This window comes from Camelus ferus, chromosome 2, assembly GCF_009834535.1.
Source record: "Camelus ferus isolate YT-003-E chromosome 2, BCGSAC_Cfer_1.0, whole genome shotgun sequence".
Classification (NCBI taxonomy): Eukaryota; Metazoa; Chordata; class Mammalia; order Artiodactyla; family Camelidae; genus Camelus; species Camelus ferus.
In genome coordinates, this window is record NC_045697.1 from 51,117,377 (window position 1) to 51,138,326 (window position 20,950).

The following is a 20,950-nucleotide window of genomic DNA, read 5'->3' on the forward strand; positions in this document are numbered from 1 at the left end:
GATGTCTTTTAAAGCTTACAATTTATCAGATGTTTTAAAATCTCCCAATGCTGGACTTTTACTAAAACTTCTCTGGTCTGTCATCCAGCTGAGACTTGAAATTTGTCTTGAAATTCTTGTCAGCTTTTCAAGAATCTATGTATGGGCTAACATCAAGAAATGAATTATTTGATCTAAAAAAACTTGTAACTTTTGAGAAATATACCAAATAAATAATTGGCCTAGTTTTCTTTCTTTTAAGGGAAATTCATCTCTAGCCTAATTATAATAAACTATGTAACATAAATAGTTTCAAAATGATTTTAAGTATAATTATTGCACATAATAAGCATTGAATTGTTCAAAATTAGTTTTTCATTACATAGACATTGAAAAGAACAAAATTCTTTTATTAGAATAATACAGGTTTGCAAAAATATTTATTTGATAAAAACATGTTGCAATAAAAATATGCATTCAATAGCATAAAGAAGTAACTTCAATAACATATGATGTTGACAATGGCACTCTCTTTCCAAAATTCTCCTTTTTGGGGTGGTAATTAGGTTTACTTATTTTAATTATTCTTTTTAATAAGGTACAGGGGATTGAACCCAGGATCTTGTGCATGCTAAGCATACGCTCTACCACGTGAGCTATAAATTCCCTCCTTTTTTGTTTGTTTTGGTTTTTTGTTTGTTTTTGGTTTTTTTGAGGGGGGAGGTAATTAGGTTTATTTATTTATTTGTTCATTTTTAATGAAGGTACTGGGATTGAACCCAGGACCTTGAGCATGTTAAGCACACATTCTACCACTGAGCTATACCCTCTCCCCAAAATGCTTCTGATTCAAAGTTGTGCAATATTCAGTATATTTAATATCAATAGCTTAAATTATTAGATGAAATAAATACAATTACTATTTCAGTTCAATTTCAATTTTTATGTTTATATTAGATAGCCATTCATTAAAATTATGTAAATTAGCTTCTCAGCATTTAATGTCTTGAAAGCAAATGACTGTTATCGATGAGTTCAAATTTTTCTTCACTATTACATGGAATATTGGCAAAAAGTGCACATCAAGAATCATGGTATCTAAAAGTAAACATTGTCCTAGCATCAACAAACCCACTATTTACTTAGGAACACCAGGCTTCTTGCTGACAGGGCACAATTCTGAAAACAATGTTTGAGACTTGTTTTATTACTGATTACTTAGAGCAGCACCACCTGGTCTTTCATTCATGCTCAGAATGCATGAGTGCTCACTAAATGCCTAGCATTGCCTAGGCTCTGAGGAAACAAAAGATTAATAAGACAGTCTTGAAGTTCTTGAAGACTTCCCTAGGTCCTGAAGCCCATAGTTTAAATTGGGAAGATAGACACATAGAAAGTAATTACAATGCAACATTGTAAAGTATTGTGCATGTAGAACCTGAGGTACTCCTGGGCTGATAAGAAGTGTCAGAGGAGAAGCTCTAAATTCAAGGGCAGTCTCATGCATAAATAAGATGTGTGGGCTCTAACCCCTTCAGCTAACGGTGCAACTCGACAGACTATAAAGCTTCAAATTTGTATTCTCTGGGTTCCTTTTTGCTTGTGAAGGAACTTCACCTAAAGAAATGGAATGTGTAGGTAGAGGACTGAGAGAAGGAGGGTACAAATATGTGTAATTTCTAAATGATAAAAAGCCAAAATGTAGAAAGCAAAGAGTTAGGCCCGAGTTTAGAAGACAATGAAATTTCCTGCAGGAGTAAAAAGAAAGGCAGGCTGGTAGGCAGGAAAGAAAAGCTGAATTTGCAATTATTTGGATTTGCAGGCAAAGCTAGGGATGAGATTGATCATTTTAATATTATAAAGCCCAAAGAAATATATTGTCCTTGTAGAAAGCTACAAAACCTCTATGGGGAAATAGTTCCATTATTTAGTGATAAAACAGTGTTCCTGCTTGAAGCCATATTTATTTAACAATTCCATGTGCCTGGAAGTCTGAGAGGGCTTTTCCAAAGACATGACTTTTAAATTGAGAATTTTTTAAGTGGGCATGAAGTAAAAGGAAGAAAATAACCTTCCAGGCACAGGAGACAGAAAGCGCAAAGAATGCTTGAGAAAAGAAAGAGCATGAAAGAAACTGAGAGAGTCTAGACACAGAGTTAAGGGGAAGCACAGTGTGAGATGAGATGTGAGAGTAGCTGGCTTTGTACGTCATCTTAGCTACAGTAGTATTTTTGGTTTCTGTTCTAAAAGCAGTGAGAAGTTGAATGATTTTATTAGCCCAATGACATAATCTGATTTATGCTTCAGAAGATTACTCTGGCTGCAGTGTAAGGAGGAGACTAGAAAAGGCAAGAGTATATACAGGAAGACTAGCCAGGGGATGATGCAATAGTTCTAGCAACAGGTGATGAGATCTTGGGCTACATCAAAGGAACAGAAATGGAGAGAAGTAGACAGGCCGAACAGATATTTAGGAGTGATACTGGTCTAGAACCCAAGCAAGAGATCCCCTTCTCTAAAATCCATGCTTTCAAAGGCCTCCGCTGGCTTCTTCCAGCTATTTTCTGCCCCAGCTATATTCTGCTTCTAGCTGTGCTCATCACAAAATCAAGGGTATGTTCTCTTCCTTTTCTAGATCATGATTCAGGTACCCTAATCCTTGAACTCCCTGTGCAAATGGCTCTGGACCACTTCTAGACCCAGAGAGGCCTCTTACATGAGTACATCTTCCCATGGGCAGACCATATCACTGATGCATTTACTCCTACGCCTGAGTAGTGTCCATGAGGCAAATTTTGGAGGATGTATGGACAGAGCTGGGACATAATGAGTGGAGTTTCCACAAGTTCATAAATAAGGCCCCTTCATAGTATAGGAGGAAGCCAGGGATAGGCAGAAGAAAGAGGGGGGCCAGACATGGGTGCTGGTCCTCCCCAGCACAAAACTCCAAGGAGATAAAATTAGCAGGACTTAATGGACTGAAAATGGGTGGTGAGGAAAACAGAGGTGTCATGATTATTTCTAGCTTTCTGCCTTGTACAATACAATGGTGTGACATGACTTACTGGTCTAAGAAGCATTGGACAAAGACCAGAACTATGTAGGAATATTATTAGTATGATTTGGACATGTTTGATTTCAGGCATCTTTGAGAAATCTGAGAAGGGATGTCGAAAACAAGAAAAAGAAATATAAGGGATTCAAATTGGTAAGGAAGAAGTAAAACTGTCACTGTTTGCAGATAACATGATATTATACATAGAAAATTCTAAAGATGCTACCAGAAAACTACTAGAGCTCATTAATGAATTTGGTAAAGTTGCAGGATACAAAATTAATATACAGAATCTGTTGCATTTCCATACACTAACAACAAACTATCAGAAAAAAATTAAGAAAACAATCCCATTTATAATCACATCAAAAAAGAATAAAATAACTAGGAATAAATTTGTCTCTGGAAAGCTGTAAGAAATTGAGGATGACACAAGCAGAAGCAGAGGTATACAGGGTTCAAGAATTTGGAGAAATTAATATTGTTAGAATGACAGTATTACTCGAGGCAATCTATGGGTTCAATGTAGTTCCTATCAAAACAGTAAGGCCATTTTTCACAGAACTAGAACAAATAATTTTAAAATTTGTATGCAAACACACAAGATCCCAAATAGCCAAAACAATCTTGAGAAAGAAGAATGGAGCTGAGGGAATCACACTCTCTGACTTCAGACTGTACTACAGAGCTACAGTAATCAAAAGAGCATGGTATTGGCATAAAAACAGACATGCAGATCAATGGGACAGCATAGAGAGCCCAGAAATAAAGCCACACACACATGGTCAACTAATCCATGACAAAAGAGGCAAAAATATAAAATGGGGAAAAACATTCTTTTTAATAATAAGTGATGTTGGGAAAACTGGACATCACCATGTAAAAAAATGAAATTAGAACATTTTCTCACATCGTATACAAAAATAAACTCAAAATGGATTAAAGACCCAACTGTAAGATGAGAAATAATAAAACTACTAGATAAAAACATAGGCAGGACACTCTTTGACATAAATTGTAGCAATATCATCCATCTCCTAAGACAGAAATAAAGAAATGAGACCTAATTAAACTTAAAAGCTTTTGCACTGCAAAGGAAACCATCAACAAAAGAAAAAGACAACATACTGAGTGGGAGAAAATATTTGCAAATGATATGACTGATAAGGGATTGATATCCAAAATATATAAACAGCTCATACAACTCAAAATCAAAAAAAGAAACAACCTCATTTAAAAATGGGCAGAAGAGCTGAATAGACATTTTTCTGGAGAATACATACGGATGGCTAATAGGTACATGAAAAGATGCTAAATATCTCCAATCATTAGGAAATGCAAATCAAATCCACAGTGAGATATCACCTCATACCTGTCAGAATGGCTATCATAAAAAAAACTGCAAAAAACAAATGTTGGCAGGGATGCGGAGAAAAGGGAATACTTGTATACTGTTGGCTGTACTGTTGGTGCAGCCTCTGTGGAAAACAGTATGAAGGTTCCTCAAAAAACTGAAAATAGAATAGCTCTGGACCTCTTCTAGACCCAGAGAGGCCTCTTACATGAGTACATATAAGATTTATGATCCAGCAATTGCACACCTAGGTACATATCCCCCCCTAAAAAATGAAAGCACTATTTCAAAAATATACATGCACCCCAATGTGCACAGAAGCATTGTTTACAATTGCCAAGATATGGAAGCAACCTAAGTGTCCCTCAACAAACAATGGATAAAGACACATATATATAATAGAATACTACTGAGCCATAAAAAGGCAATAAATTTTGCTATTTGCAACAAACATGGATATACCTGGAGGGTTTTATGCTTAATGAAATAAGTCAGACAGAGAAAGAGAAATACTATATGTTATCACTTTTATGTGGAATCTAAAAAACAAAAAAGAAATAGACTCACAGATGTAGAGAATAAACTAGTGATTGTCAGCATGGGGAGGGAAGGGAGGAGGGGCAAGATGGGGTAGAGGATTATGAGGTACAAACCACTATGTGTAAAACAAGCTACAAGGTATTGTACATCACAGGGAATATAGCCAATATTTTATAATAATGATCAATGGAATATAATCTTTAAAAAATGTGAATCGCTATGTTGTACACCTGAAACTTATATAATATTATAAATCAACTATACTTCAATAAATTAAAAAATAAAGTGATAAAAGGACATTGAAAAAAAGAGAGACATTCAGGTAGATAGTTACAGAGTTTAGAGGTCAGAGGCAAGGCCTAAGCTTGGAATATTATTTGCGAGTCATCAAACAGTGCAAGATTGAGATAGCCAGGGAAGAGAATAGCATGGGACAAGGAGAAGCCTGTTATGGAGTCTTGAGAAAGATCAAAGATCAAAGAACAGGTGGCCAGAGAAGAGGCAGTGTTATTATACCAGGGAATCCAAGGGAAGAGAATGTTTACGGTGAAATAGGTAAAGAGTTACAAATACTACTGACAGGCATAGTAGACAAGAACTGGGAAAAAAAAATTGTTACTAATGTCCTTAATAGAACTGTTTCAATAGAATGATGAGACCAAAAACCAGACTGGAGTGGCTGGAAAAGTAAATTGGAGTCGTGGAATAAATAAGCCCAGTATAGATAACTTCTCAAGAAATTTTGATGCCAAGGGAGGCAACTAAAGAGGGTTGAGAGTCACTGAAAATTTTTACTGATGAGCATTTAGAAGCCAATGACAAGGGTTCCACTGACTGTGGCTTTTATTTTCTCCGTAAGGGAAGGATTGCTGAGAATGAAGGTCTTGGAGTTGAATATTTGAGGCAAATGGAAAAAGTTGCAGCAGTCAAAAAACATGAGGGCATGCACTAGAGCAGAGAGACTTATTAGCTCGGGCTAAACTGAAAAGTAAGAAAAGTCTGTTTGTGGTACTCATCTCCCTCTCCAGGCCCTCACTGTGGTCCGTGATAAATCCTCTCTCCCATTCCACTGCCCTCTGAACACCTCAAATGCATGTCCTGGATGCACTCCAGTATTACTTTTCTCTTAGGTGCCCCAAGACCCCTACTGGCACCCACCTCTACTCTATGTGCCTCCTCCCTAGTGGGTACCTCATGCCAAAACTGTCATTTCTGAATTTGTGGGCAAATTCAAGTGGGTGTTAAAGATAAACAACTTTATTAAACTAACTCCACAAAATCTAAGTCTTTTTTTTTAAATCTCAGTCCCATGCCCCAAATTTCCTCAATAGTCTATTCCATGTACAAAACCACACCTAATCTTTTTAGAAATAGAGGCATTTTAGAAGGTCTGCTGCTCTGTCAGTGAATTCCTAGTGGAATCTCAGACAGGTAACCAAGTGACGAACAGACCCTGAGGCAGTGGTTCCATAGTTCTTCAACTCTCACCATGCAGGTCCTGCCCCACCAGGACAGAGGTTAACTGATCCTTGTAAATAGCCCTCACGGCCTGAACTTTGGTACTCGAACTTTGGAATGTCTATTTGGTTGTTCAGAAACTTATTTTTCTCTTTTTCTTTTTTGGATCATTACGGTTGTTCAATCACTGTTTCTTTACAATTGAAATGCTGCAATTTATGTCCTACATCCCCAGTATAACAAGGTCCTTGAAAGCGCACCCTGTGTGTTGTGCTCACTATATCTAACACCAGATCCAGTGCGTGCCTTGGATATGGAAGCCATTCCAAACTTTCATTGACTGTCAGTTTAATCTGACTGAGCAAGAGTCAACTGCACTCACGTGGTAAGAGGCCATGAGCAACTTGATATTGATACTGCATGTCCTCCCACATTTTTTGTATCTTATTGGTAGCAAATCTGGGAATTAGTTTAGTTAGAGGGATAAAATGGAGGCAAACATGTCAGCAGAGGCTGACTTACTTCAATCTTGACCCACTAAAGAAGCTAACACATTCTTGCCATTAGGCATATGGAGATCTGTGTAAATAGCCCAATGTGATATCCCATTGGCCCAGCAGCCACACTCATTGCCCAGACTGTTGCTCAATTCTTAGCCTGTTGCCATATGGCTGACACTTCTTTGCACTCCCCACCCAGATCCAAGTCCCAAGCCAATACTAATTCCCATTTATATTCTTTTGTATGCAGTTTAAGTGAGCAAACAAAGGGGGTACTGGACAAGTTCAAATATGAAAATCTTTCCAATGACTCAACCACCCTGTGAAGTAAGGCCGTGTACAGAGAAACTTAAGATCCCTTACCACACAAGTGCTATTACTTCTTCATCAGCCAAATTAAACTGACAGCTACAACAACCTAAATCAGTCCCTTCAGAGGTTTCTCTGGTTCATTTTGACTATACCTTAAAATTGTGAGCATATTCCTGGGAAATAGCAAATGTGGGATGTGTCTGCAAGGATGAGGAGGGGAGGGTATGAGTAACACTCCTTTACTCAACAGGAAAACTCTGGTGTAGTCAGACATTAATACAGATACCCTTCTTTTTAAACTAAAACACGTTTTATGGGGAAAAATGATTAGATTGCAGGCTGTTTCTAATATTCTTTGTTATCCACACTCCAGGGTATGTCTAGCTTATTCATGTGCTGCAGTCTCTGTTTGTAGCCATGATCATCTAAGAATTTCTATACCTGTGAACTTGAACTTATTTTCTAATGCCTTATGGCAAAATCCAAAATCTGTATTAGCTTACTCCTTATTGCCAAGAATCTCTACAACCCACCAACCACAATAAGATCTTGATTTTCAATTACCTTTTGAACAGTTTTTCAAACAGGGTCACAAAAAATAAATTTTGTGTCATGACCAGCATTTTTTAGTAAAATAAAATAAACAGAATTGATCAGAATGTATTACATATAGTAGGATAAACATCATTTTGTGAAATGTTTGCTATATATGTCTGTATTAAGTCATTAACTGAAGTGTAATTTTTACTATGGTCACTGTCAAGACACCTGAAGATTTATTCCTCCCCTTAAAATCCACTTGACATAAGTTCAGGATGTCAATATGTTCAAAGTCAATTTGTCATCTTCCCACCACCCTCATCTCATTTTTTCCCAAATTTACCCATTTGGCTTATTATTACCTAATTCTCTATGTGACAAGTTTTTACAAACTTACAGTAATTTTAATACCTCCTTCTCCTTAACCTCAAATATCCAGTCTGTCCTTAAATAGTTTGGATCCATCTTTTAAAATCTCACATTTATCCTTATCCCCCCAAACACTGACACAACTCTGGTTCAGGGTCTCACCAAATCATGCCTAAGTTATTACAATAAATTCTTAGTTAATACATACCTCGAGTCCTTACATACTCTGATTAATTCTATAACTTTCCTCTCCTTAAAGTCTTTTAATATTTCCCCATTACATTTTAAATAAATTCCAGGCTCTTTATCCTGGTATTCAAAATGTTCAGGAATCTGATTCCACTAGTTTACAACAGCCACGAAAGCAGAGGCTTTATCTTTCTCCATCACTGCAATATCCCCACTGGATAGCAGATGATTGGCATATAACATGTGTTTAATATTTGTTGAATGGATGAGTAAATAAATGAACAAATAAATGAAGGAATGATCTCTGTAGCATAATCTTTTCTTTCTCTTTCACATATAAGTTCTCTATTAAGTCAGTAATATTCAGTGTAATATTTTTTTGCAAGCCTACCAAGTACACAACACCATGAGAGGGAAGACTGTGCGAGGTGCTGCAAGGTCATCTTCATCTTTCCCAGCATATCAAGTTCATTTCCAGACCAAAGTCTTGATGTACTAGGTGGTCTCCCACCAAGATGACTTCTTCTTGCTTTCTATTTATATAAATCCTCTTACTCTTCAGAGCATACTTAGCATTTTCTCCCTCAGTCTTACAGTCTTCTCGCTCTCTTGTAACATTTTTACGACTTTGTTTCATTTCTTAGTCATAACTCTTGAATTTTATGATTTAATTGTAATTTTTTATAAGAGTAAAGATTTGTCCTACTTATTGTATTCTCCACAAAATCTCAGGCCAGTACTAGACACCTAATAGAGAGTTGTTAAACCCTTTAATTAAACTTACTGAGTAAAAATATGCAAAGTGATTGCATTGTGCAGAGAACTAAGAAAGATTATTAAACATGCATCTCTAGCAAATTTAAGATTTAAGTAATTTAATATTACACATATATCCTGGCATGTAGTATTTATAAGTATTCATTCACAAATATTTGTTGAGGGAATGGATGAGTAAACAGAGAAGCAGTTCCTAGCCTATTTTCCATCAACTCTTTGATCTCAGTGAAAGCAAATTATTGTTAATATTGCAAATAATAATAGAAATTTTGTGTTTATTCACGATGAGACTGCAAACACTAACTAAAATCTCAAGTGCCTTTATGTTAGGTTAGAACTGTATCAACTGTACTGAGGCATTGCTGAGTGTGTCAGGAGAAAAATGGCAGCAGCTTATTTAACAGACACTTACACAGAGCCTACAACGTGCCAATTCCTGTTCTCAGCAGCGCTCAGCAATAGCTCATTCACTCCTCAGAACCTCATAAGGCCACCAGCACTGTTATTATCTCTATTTTACAACTGAGGACTCTGAGGTTAAGGTAAAGTTACTGAAGTTAAGTAACTTACCCAAGGTCAACAGTTAGTGAGAAACAGAGCGAGGATTCTGAAGTCACACGGTCTGGGGTCAGGAGGGTATAGATTGAATCTATGTGTAGATCTAATCTATGATACCTTTCAAAAAATTAAAGCAGTTGTTCTCTACTGATAGTCTCTAAAAACTTCCATTACATTCGCAAATCTACATCCATTGGCATTGGCAGTGGAAATATTTTTCCTTGGGTTTGAGCTGTAGAAGCTGGCAGGAGGATCTACCCTTCTTGTTTTATGCTTTATTCTTTGCTCTCCTAAAATAAGGTCTCTAAGTGTCACAGAGGCCTTGCCTTTTACCTTTCCTGTAACAACCCCAGTGGCTGCAGCAGCCAAGAGAGTTGCTGGAGGTGGCAGAGCAAGCTGAAGAGGAAAACAGACACGGGCAACCACGCTGGGAATCAGACAGCAAAGGGTCCATGAATATTTCAGATTTTAGATAATATGGCAATAAATTAAACCTGGAATCTACTGTCTCATATTATTTTATTTTACTGGTTTAAAAACAGGCATACAAAGCTTTATCTTAAAATAGTTTAACTTACATTCTCTTCAACTACTGCTTTGCCACTTCTAGAAGCCCTGTAGCAAGAATACTCTTTCATAACTCTAAAAGCAAAGTCCTTCTAAGCCACACAAAGTCCTGCTCATCCTAGGAAGATTAGGTTTGAGGTTGTTTTCAGTTTAGTTGTACTAACGATTGCCTTTCAAGCTCAAGAGGTTAGATAAGACATCTATGGAATTTGTTTGAAGACAGATGGGTACTCAGATACAAAACTGCTGGATTAGGCAGAGACAGAGTGGACTGGAATTAAAAATACAAATGCAAGCCACGTGAAGGTAGCAACCAGGAAAAACAAGGCATTGGTGGTAATGTGCATCCTTTCAGTAGTAATTATTTGGGCATTTTTCTGGATGAGATAATACAGCCACTGCTAGAACTGCTACGTCATGTTTTTCTCTCTCTGTCATTCATTCATTCAGTGTAGTCACATGAATATCTAATGTCTATTATATTTCCCACATATTTCTAGTGTCTATGCTAGGTACTATATGAGGCATTATCAGGAGTTAAAAGCACAGACTTAGGAACAGACTTCCCAAGTTTAAACGCCAGCCTCACTACTGGTTGTGTGGAATTGGGCAAGCTATTTCAATTCTCTGTGCCTTGATTATATCTCCTTAATGTTGGGGATAATGTTAATTCATGAGATCACTGTGAGGATTAAAGCAGTTCAAGCATGTCAGACATAAACAGTGCCTGGCACATATTGGCACTTACTGGATTTTAGCTAGTAGTATCACTATTACCAGAGGAAAAGCAGGCTGGGACCAGCACAGGCTCTTACCTTGAGAGTGTTCAAATGAAACTATACCTATAGACATACATGCAAGAGCACTTTAAGAAGGCAAAACAGCATATGGCTGACTATACACTGCCCTTTAGAGACTCTGAAGTTGTCCACATAGAAAAGGCCGGAGAGAGCTCTGTGGGGCAGGGTGGTCAGAGGTGTGACTTACTGTAGGTTTTAGCGTATGGGTACATCCTGAACATTTTGCTATCCTCATTATTCAGACCAACAGAGCTTTAAGAGACTAAAGCAAAATCTTAGGACTAGAAAAGTCACAGATACCTGGTTCCATGTCCTTTGCTTTACAAAAAGAATAAAAAGGCCAGTAAGCCAGCTCATCAACAAAAATTTCTGATGACCTACCATGTGCCAGCCTCTATTCCAGGTGCTGTAGATTCAGCATTGAGCAAAACATATATATGCTCCTTGCCCTCAAGGAGCTTGCATTCCAGTAGAAAAGACAGCAAATAAACAAATAAATAAATAAAGAGCTAACTTTATGTGCTGATAAGTTGAAGATAATAAAATCAGGTACTGAGAGTGTGACTAGTAAAGGGGTATGACTTTATGAGAGTGTCAGAGAAGACCTGTCTGAGGAGGTGGCATTTCAGTTGAGATCTGTATGATGACAAAGAGACAGTCATGGTAAGACTGCAGGTAGAGGCGAGGGGCATTCACAGTAAGTGAAGAAGCTCTAGGAAGGGACAAAAAGGAGGCCAGGATGGCTATAGTGCAGTGAACAAGGGGAGAGTAGAAGGAGATGAGGTTCAGAAGGAGACAGAAGCTGACTCCTAGACATCAGTAAAGACCTTGAACTTTATCCTGGTGGTTGTGCAAAGCATATAGGTAAATTCTTAAGCAGCAGCATAACAAGATCTAATACAAATTTTAGAAAGATCGCTCTCTGGATGTAGTAGATCATGGTGGACAAGAGTGGAGGTAGGGAAACCAACAGGCTTGGAAGCAGCCCAGCAAGAGATGATGGTAGTTTAGATTAGGGTTATAGCAAAGGAAAAGACAATCAGTGGTCAGATTCTGAATACATTTTGGGAGTAGAGCTATCGGCTCTTACCAATAAATTGGATGTGAGGCGTGAAGGAAAAAAAAGACTCAACAATGACTTGTAAGTGTTGACCTAAAAAAATGAAAGAATGCTGGAGCCATTCATGAAGCTGGGGAAGGCTTGGGGGACAGATGGAGAAGAAGGTGGAAGAAGGTATACAGGTTTAAGGAAAGTAATTGATAGTTTTGTTTGACTTTGTTAAGTTTGAAATATCTGTTAGACATCCTGATAGAAATATCACCAATAGTACCTAATAGAGATAAATATATAGTGAAACATACAGTGAGAATTCACTCAGTAATTGTTGATAGATTATACATACATGTGACATAATCAAAACCAGGCTTACCTTGATAGGAAAGATAATAAATTTCTACTTTTACTTATTTGCAGTCCCACTGAGTTGCAAATGGACATTTCTGTGTAATATTACTTGGTTATCCTCACAAACAATTATTGGTTAATCACATATACTCACTGATTTAATGATACAATGCCTATCTTGGCAACCATACCTATCTATCTCGACACTAAAACTTAAATAATCTTGTGAAAATAATGAAGGAGATTTGTAATTGTGTTTAATTTGAACAAATAGTTCAAAATCTGTCTTGAGAATATACACTGTATTAAAGCAATTTTGAGTCTTTATGATATGCACAAAAATATCCATATGTACAGTAATTTCTCCCAAGGATTTTACAAAGTAAAAAGCAGAGACAGCCCAAAAAAATATCTATAATAAAAGACATTCGGCCATAAGTGCTGAATAGAAATACAAGCAAAAAGCACTTCATTCATAGTACTTTTAAATTTTAATATATATAAATATCAAACTCCTTAAACCTTAGAATCACCCCGACTATAGTTAATTCCTTTTGCATACAACAAAGCATCCTGCAGAAACCCTTAAATATATTAAAGAATGAATTCATTTCAAGATTTTTAAACTATAACATCAGGCCATTCATCGCGTTAAAGGCCAATGGCCTGATGTTTACACTTTAATCCTTTACCACAGATAATTTGCAAAACTCAGGCAGACAGCAAATACTTTACAACTCTGATCAACAAAGAGTGAACTCTGTCCATTGAAAAGTATACTCTGGGCAAATGAATTACAGAAAGTCCACACACAAAAGTGACCTCCAGGGAGTAGCCTAGCTGTGGGAAGAAGAAATGCTGAGTCTGGAATTTGCATTATCAATCAGGAAGATATTACCAGATAGAGAGTCAACAAATGAGTCCCATCATTCTATAATGTGGGTGACAGCTAACAGCTCTGAAAAGCTTCAATGCTAAGAATCACTAACTTGAATATGACATGATCTAATTTGGGGAAATAGTTTAAAATATTTGTTATGTCTCACATGTTCTGCTGAGCCCCCTTAACACATCAGTGAAGAGGCATTTGTAAGGGACAACAAGGTGAAGTAACACAAGGGATTATAAGATCAGTTTTCTACAATACCTGACATCAATTTACCTCTTCCAATGTGGTAAGTCTTTAAAATATCACAGTGGGTGCCATACTACACACAAATTAGCAAAATGATTCCAGGGACATTAAACTTAGTTTGTAGAAGTCCTCTCTCCTCTGATCTGCTGTCAAAACCTCATGACGTACAAGAAGACCACACAGCTCTTACATGCCACTTCTACGTTCAGAGAGAAGTGACCAAGCTCACAGGCTGCCATTTACTAGTTTTTGCCATTTGACCTGTTGCTTAACTTATGCCTAAATTTCCTCAACTATAAATGGGGGATATGAATTTGTTTTAAATGATTCAGTGATTTAATACATGTGAAGTGCCTAGAGAGCACCAGGTGCATAACAAGTACTTGGTAAATGTTGGCTATTATTACTGTATCTATTTTTATTGCTATTGCATGTTGTAAGCACACAGGTACATGTGTATGTGGCAATTATGGTGTCAAAAAAAAAAAAAAAACCAAGCAAAAAAATGGGAATGAAGGGTCCAATATGTTTAGCAAACAGGATATGCTCTTGGTGGAGAGAGAGAAAACGAAAGAGAGAATACACACAGCCACTCACATCTATCTTATTCTTTGTTACTGTTATGTGAACAGGCGACTCCAGGAAACATTTGCAAGGCTAACCTACACATTCTTTGTGAAGAACCTTTACATTTTCCCTGTTTCAGAATCTTAAAATGGCACAGTTAAAAGCAACCAAGACTAATAATGGAATCCCTAAGGGGAGAAATTTTTTTTTAACATTTTTTATTGATTTATAATCATTTTACAATGTATCAAATTCCAGTGTTCAGCACAATTTTTCAGTTATTCATGGACATATACACACTCATTGTCGAAAATTTTTTTAAAATACTAGAAAATTTTGTTATTTTATTTCAATTTATACATACATGTTAAGTGCCTAGAATAGTGCCAGGCACTTAGCAGAATTCTGATATAAGATGAATGTTAAAATAGGAGCTAGAGTCAGTTCTGAACTCGGCCCCTAACAGTCTGTGAACTTGGAGTGAATTACTTCGGTCTCAGTGTTAAATGCAAGAGATAATAGTTACTATGTATTATTCATGTTTCCTCTGGTGTTCAGCACTATTTTAAAACTTTTTAAATGAATTAAGTCTCACTGTTAAGCAGTTCTACTTTATCATTCTCCAATACATTGTAGGAGCGATCATTTCTCTAAAGATCCTTACCTTCTATCTTAATCTGACACTAAAGAATGCTTCAGGATCCCCCTTATTTTATATGAAAATTCCCCAAATTTGGGGGGTTGACACTACCATCACTGGATATTTACCAAATACTCACAAACTGAAGGTGACCTGTTCCCATAAAATAAAATATTAGTACCTATGTGATGGGATAACATTTTATCTAGGAAATTCTCTTCCTTTCTTCAGAAAATGTTGATTTTTGCCATAAGAAGTTAGGCTTTTCTGTGCTAAACGCTTTGGAGGAGGGATGTAAAAGGATGAAAAGACCAAAAGTCTTTTTCGACGTTGGCTTCTAAAACTTAAGCTCTTAGAGGAACTGAAAGTATTCCTGAAGTAGACCAAATGTTTGGGAGAAGTACTTGGGGAAAAGCAAAGGACATGAGAAGAGAAAAGAAATAATCTATCAGGCTGGGGAGAGGAGAATATATAAGAATATTGTCCCTAGAGATCAGAGAGAAAGACTTGTCTGAGAAGCTTTCTTTTTCTCCAAGAGTGCAGGAAAGATATAGAAAAAAATTAGTATCTTGAGAGAAAGAAGGACCCTTTGTTCTATTCCAGGAAGGGTTTGGGAGGGAACAAGACCCAGAGAGGAAATGACTGGGGGGAGTGTCTTCAGCAATCCCAAACTGAGGGAGATGAAAACTGCTCCACTTGAGCATGTTCAAAATTGAAATAAATTTGACTTAGAAAAAATTAAGGAAAGTTAACATTCTTACACAGCTGCTTTATTTACAAAACACACAAATGTATTTAAGTAAATTAAAACTATTTTTCTTTGAAAATTGATCTAGATTTTTAGCAAAGGCTAGCGGTTTCACAAATGTATGATACATTTAAGAACCCAAGATAGTACAAATAATCTAAAAATCAAATAGTTAATCATTCAGGTCTATTTTTTCTATTATTTATAAATCACATTAAAAGATTTTCAGGAGAAATCAGATATAAAACCCATTTTCAAAAGTTCCTTCATTTTGGTGACATCATCAAATCTCAAAATACATATTTTTCAATATATAGTCACAGTGTTAAATATAATTGCTCATATTCAATAACTACACATGTGATTTTTCAATAGCTTCTACTAGTTATTTCTTTAAACAATGGGAGTCAGATTTCTGATTCAATCTGACAAGCTGGATTTGCTACATGTCCTTCTGTTTTTACTTCATTGTTAAGTATATTCATAGAATTTAATCATATATCCTAGTAAGAATTTTTAGAGAAACCTTTAGTTTTTAAATATATTGAGCATTCATTATTTTAGTCAATCATTCCATGAATATTTACTGAATGCCTGCAGAGTGCCAAGAATTATGCTAAGGTGTTAAGTAAAATGCCTTGTTCTCAACACATCATTGTTGAGTAAAGTCAAAAGTAAATATTTTCAACATGCAGTTTCTAATACATGTTCATAAAATCCAGTCTGTGTAGAGAGTATAGTGACATGATACAGTACTAGAATTCTGTAGTTAGCAAAAATCATGGGAAATTGGAAATGCCAGCAAAATCAAAAATCCACTGGAATAGCTGTTCAATTTGTCTTTTTAATTATATATCTTACATGAAATTGAAATGAAATAAAAACTGACCCTCTCATATCCCATTTGATTTACATTATTCTTCCAATTTAATATGTCATCAGTTATAGATGCAGTTTAATAATCTAATAATAATTTAATATAATAACTTTTTTTGGAGTAGAGGAAAGAAGGAAGAAAGACACCATTAAAAAACACATTTGGGGTGGGAGGCTATATAGCTCAGTGGTAGAGTGTATATTTACCATGCATGAGGTCATGGGTTCAATCCCTAGCATCTCCATTTGAAAAACAAAATTAAAAAAAAAAAACTTAATTACCTCCCCACGAAAAACAAATGTTTTTTTAAAGATACATAAAAAAAATTGTCAATTGGACTTCATCAAAAAAAACAAACACATGTTAGTTTCAAGATGCTCCCTCATTTTAGAAAAGTTACAATGATAAGACAAATATTCACCTTAGATTAGGACACTATGGTATTTTAAAGGCCATTTTTAAAAACTGAAGTACAGTCAGATACCATGTGTCAATTTCTGGTGTACAGCACAATGTCCCAGTCATGTACATACATAGATATATTTGTTTTCATATTCTTTTTCATTAAAGGTTACTACAAGATATTGAATATAGTTCCCTGTGCTATACAGAAGAAACTTGTTTTTTTAATCTATTTTTATATATATAGTGGCTAACATTTGCAAATCTCAAACTCCCAAATTTATCCCTTCCCACCTTCTTATCCCCGGTAACCATAAGATTGTTTACTACGTCTGCAAGTCTATTTCTCTTTTATGTTTACTATGTCTGCGAGTCTATTTCTGTTTTATAGATGAGTTCATTAGTGTCCTTTTTTTCTTTTCTTTTTTAGATTCCACATATGAATGATATCATATGGTGTTTTTCTCTTTCTGGCTTACTTCGCTTAGAATGGCAATCTCTAGGTCCATCCATGTTGCTGCAAATGGAATTATTTTATTATTTTTTACCAATGAGTAGTATTCTATTGTATAAATATACTACAACTTCTTTATCCAGTCATCTGTAGATGGACATTTTGGTTGTTTCCATGTCTTGGCTATTGTATATAGTGCTTCAAAGGCTATTTTTGAAGTTAGCGTTTTGTTTCCATTTAACAGGATTATTTGTGCAATTCAGAGTGCAGAATACAAATCTAAATGAACTTGTTCCTTGCAAATTAATAGACATCTTTTGTCAAGGCAATATCTAGCAATATAGAAAGCTTCACTGCTTCAAATAACAAATCTATTTGAATTTATCAATTGCTATCAGACTTGATCAGCCAATTTTAATACCTAAGAGATCATACATACCTTCTCACACACTCTGTCAATTCTGAATATACATCAAATTCATAGATCATTGTAGTATCTGATGTTCTGGTCTTAAAACTCTAAAAATTAAGGAATTTTCAGAATAAATTGTAACAAAGTTTATGTTTAGGAGTATATGCCATAGCAAGTTAGCTATACCAACAGAGAAATTATAGAGATAATGAATTCAGGACATGTTTAAACAGAATTTAACTTGATTTCATTCAAATTAACACAAAAGATGGTATTCTGAGTGCTGGGAAAACAAACCAAGAGATATGTGGTATCAGCCAAATAATTAGAGAATCAGGCACAGTAGAAAAGTAAATTACACCTAATTCATCAGACCTAGTCACAAGGACCTTTCCATGTTAAATATCATTTTAAAGATCAAAATGTATGAGAGAATATATAGTAAGTAGATTCTTAAAATTGTCTTCTTAACTCTGAATTTGCCAGTATCACAGTAATGAGTGACTGGAAAAACCATGAAAAATAGAAACCCAGAAAACAATACTGAAATATTTTGGGCACTGGCTAGACTTCCTAGGTGACTGGCTGGCATATAGTAAGTGCAGAACAACTATTTGATTTATTCAGTGAATGAGAGAATGAGTGACTCACTCCACATCCCAATATTCTTAATTAAAATGTCTGTCTTAGCACAACTTGTACATGCAAAGGACTTTCAGAGTTGCTTGAAAATAATTAAAATTGTGTTTGTGTTAAATCTGCAATTTCTAAAGATCTATCATCGCCAATATGTATTGAACTTTAGGAGAGTGACATAAAGTGCAGCCATTATGGAAAATAGTATGGAAATCCCTCAGAAGTCTAAAAATAGACTTACCCTATGATCCAGCAATTCCACTCCTAGGCATATTTCTGGAGGGAACTTTAATTTGAAAAGATACATGAGCCCCAATGTTCATAGCAGCACTATTTACAATAGCCAAGCCATGGAAGCAACCTAAATGTCCAACAACAGATGACTGGATAAAGAAGATGTAGTATATTTATACAATGGAATTCTACTCAGCCATAAAAAGTAATAAAATAATGCCATCTGCCCCAATATGGATGGACCTGGAGATCATCATTCTAAGTGAAGTAAGTCAGAAAGAGAAAGAAAAATACCTTGTGATATCACTCATATGTGGAATCTAAACAAAAAAAAGAAAAAGAAAAAGAAAAAGAAAGAAACAAACAAAAAAAGAGAACACTAATGAACTCATCTACAAAATAGAAACAGACTCGTAAACATGGTAAACAATTTTATAGTTACCAGTGGAAGAGGGTGGGAAGGAATAAATTTGGGAGTTTGAGATTTGCAAAGGTTAACCGCTACATATAAAAATAGATTAAAAAAATTTCTTTTGTATAGCACAGGAAACTATACTGAATATCTTGTAATAACCTTTAATGAAAAAATATGAAAATAAATATATGTATATATATTTATGACTGGGACAATATGCTGTACACAAGAAATTGATTCATTGTAACTGACTATACTTAAATTTTTAAAAAAGTAAACTCATCTGAGGGTCAAGAAGAGACTCAATTAGCTCCAACAAAGAACTAACATACATCAAAATCTTAGGGAAAAAATACTTTTATAGAAATGCTCCTTATAAGGAATAGCTCTCCCTTAATACACACATCTGTTACTGCTTATCTCTTTATGTGTGCTTTCCCCAGTATGGCATACAAGATTTTTTATGGATAATTGAATTAAACTAAATTTAGTTAATTTATGTACTTAGGAGTTTTCATGCTGAAGCAAGCATTGCAATAAAATTTTTTCTAGTGTTTTATCTAATACAGTCAGAATACTCTTTTTAAATAGGTTTTTCTTGATATTACATCTTGAATCAGAGAAAGACAATAAATGCAAATCAGGAAACTCAAGCTTTACTTAGGTTTTCTTATTCCCTTTGTAGCACTGGGTAAATTGAAGCTCTTAGATCTCAGTTCAGCTTGGTGGGTCTTTGTAATTCAAGGGGGCTCAAGCAATCTGGATATTTCATAATCCCAGATAGATTAGGATATCCATCAGTAACAAAGCTATAATGGGTTTACCTGCCTAATAGGAGTTTATTTAAAGTGATGTTGGACAAGTAATTAAACTTCTTTGAGTCTCAATTTTTCCTCATCTATAAAATGAAGGGATGGGGTTGGATGACGCATAAAGTACTTTCCACAATTTTGATTTCTCTGAAACCACTATAAAGTGCAGATTTTTCTCTCCATGTCTAAAAACTAGCAAGTCCCTAAGAGTAGGGCTGTACAGCATCAGGCAGGGGAAATGGGTGTTTATTCCTCCAAAGAAACACTTAAATAGCACTTATGATGGACCAGGCCATGTTCTAATCACTTTACACCTATGCCCGCATTCAATCCTCACAATTGAGGCACGTACTATTATAATGGGTCATTTAATGGACGAGGAGCATGAAGCATTAGGTTAAGTAGTTTAGCTTGTTCCAGGGTGCACGGCTAGCTAGTAAGTAGTTGGGTCAGGATGCAAACCCAGGCAGCTGGGCTTTAGCATCAGTTCTCTTTGCCATCTATTCTACTGCATGCCTGAGATTCACAGAGCCCACAGACTTTATCCATATGCTTAACACTGATTATTTCAGACTCACAGAACTCTTCAGATTCCCTACACATTAACTAAGGTCAGGGGGCAGGGTGGACCACAAGTGTGTTGTCAGAGTTCTGGAAGGAAATGTGACTCAAAACTCCTGATGTTGCAAACTTGATTTAACTATGGTTAAAGTAACCTAACCTTGAAAAAAAATAATATAACCCTGAAGTTCCACTCAATATTATAATGATACTTGCTATTATATTTTAAAAGTGGAGGTCCCATGAGGAATTCAGATTTTTTTGCCATCCTTCTTATTACAGTCTGAATTTCATTTGAATTTCCCTCCTGACTTTTGAAGGCCTTCAGCAGATCTGGCTCACAGTCTTTGTTAGCCAATTCACAAAAGATCTCTTCAATTAAAAAAAGCAAGATATCTGGTTTATAGATATTTCTGTTACCACAACTAAGAAACTAAACAGGAAAAAGTCTAAACTTGAGTTTAGTAATCAAGTTGCAAGCCTGTTGTTTGCACAGAGACCACTGAAGGTCACCAATGACTGTGTTAGGCCACCTGATACTGAGTTGAGTAAAACTGAATTAAAATTAAACTCTAAAAGGAACAATTTAAAATTGTGGGGCATGGAAAAAGCAAACATAAAATATAGTCACCCATCTGTGGAACCAAATAACGT

General features: G+C 35.7%; 1 long non-coding RNA gene across 13 annotated transcripts in view; it reads right to left on the reverse strand.

The window, feature by feature from the left end:
* LOC106730118 overlaps window positions 1-20,950 on the reverse strand; it is a 93,173-nt gene that overhangs the window by 2,841 nt on the left and 69,382 nt on the right. The window lies entirely within an intron of this gene.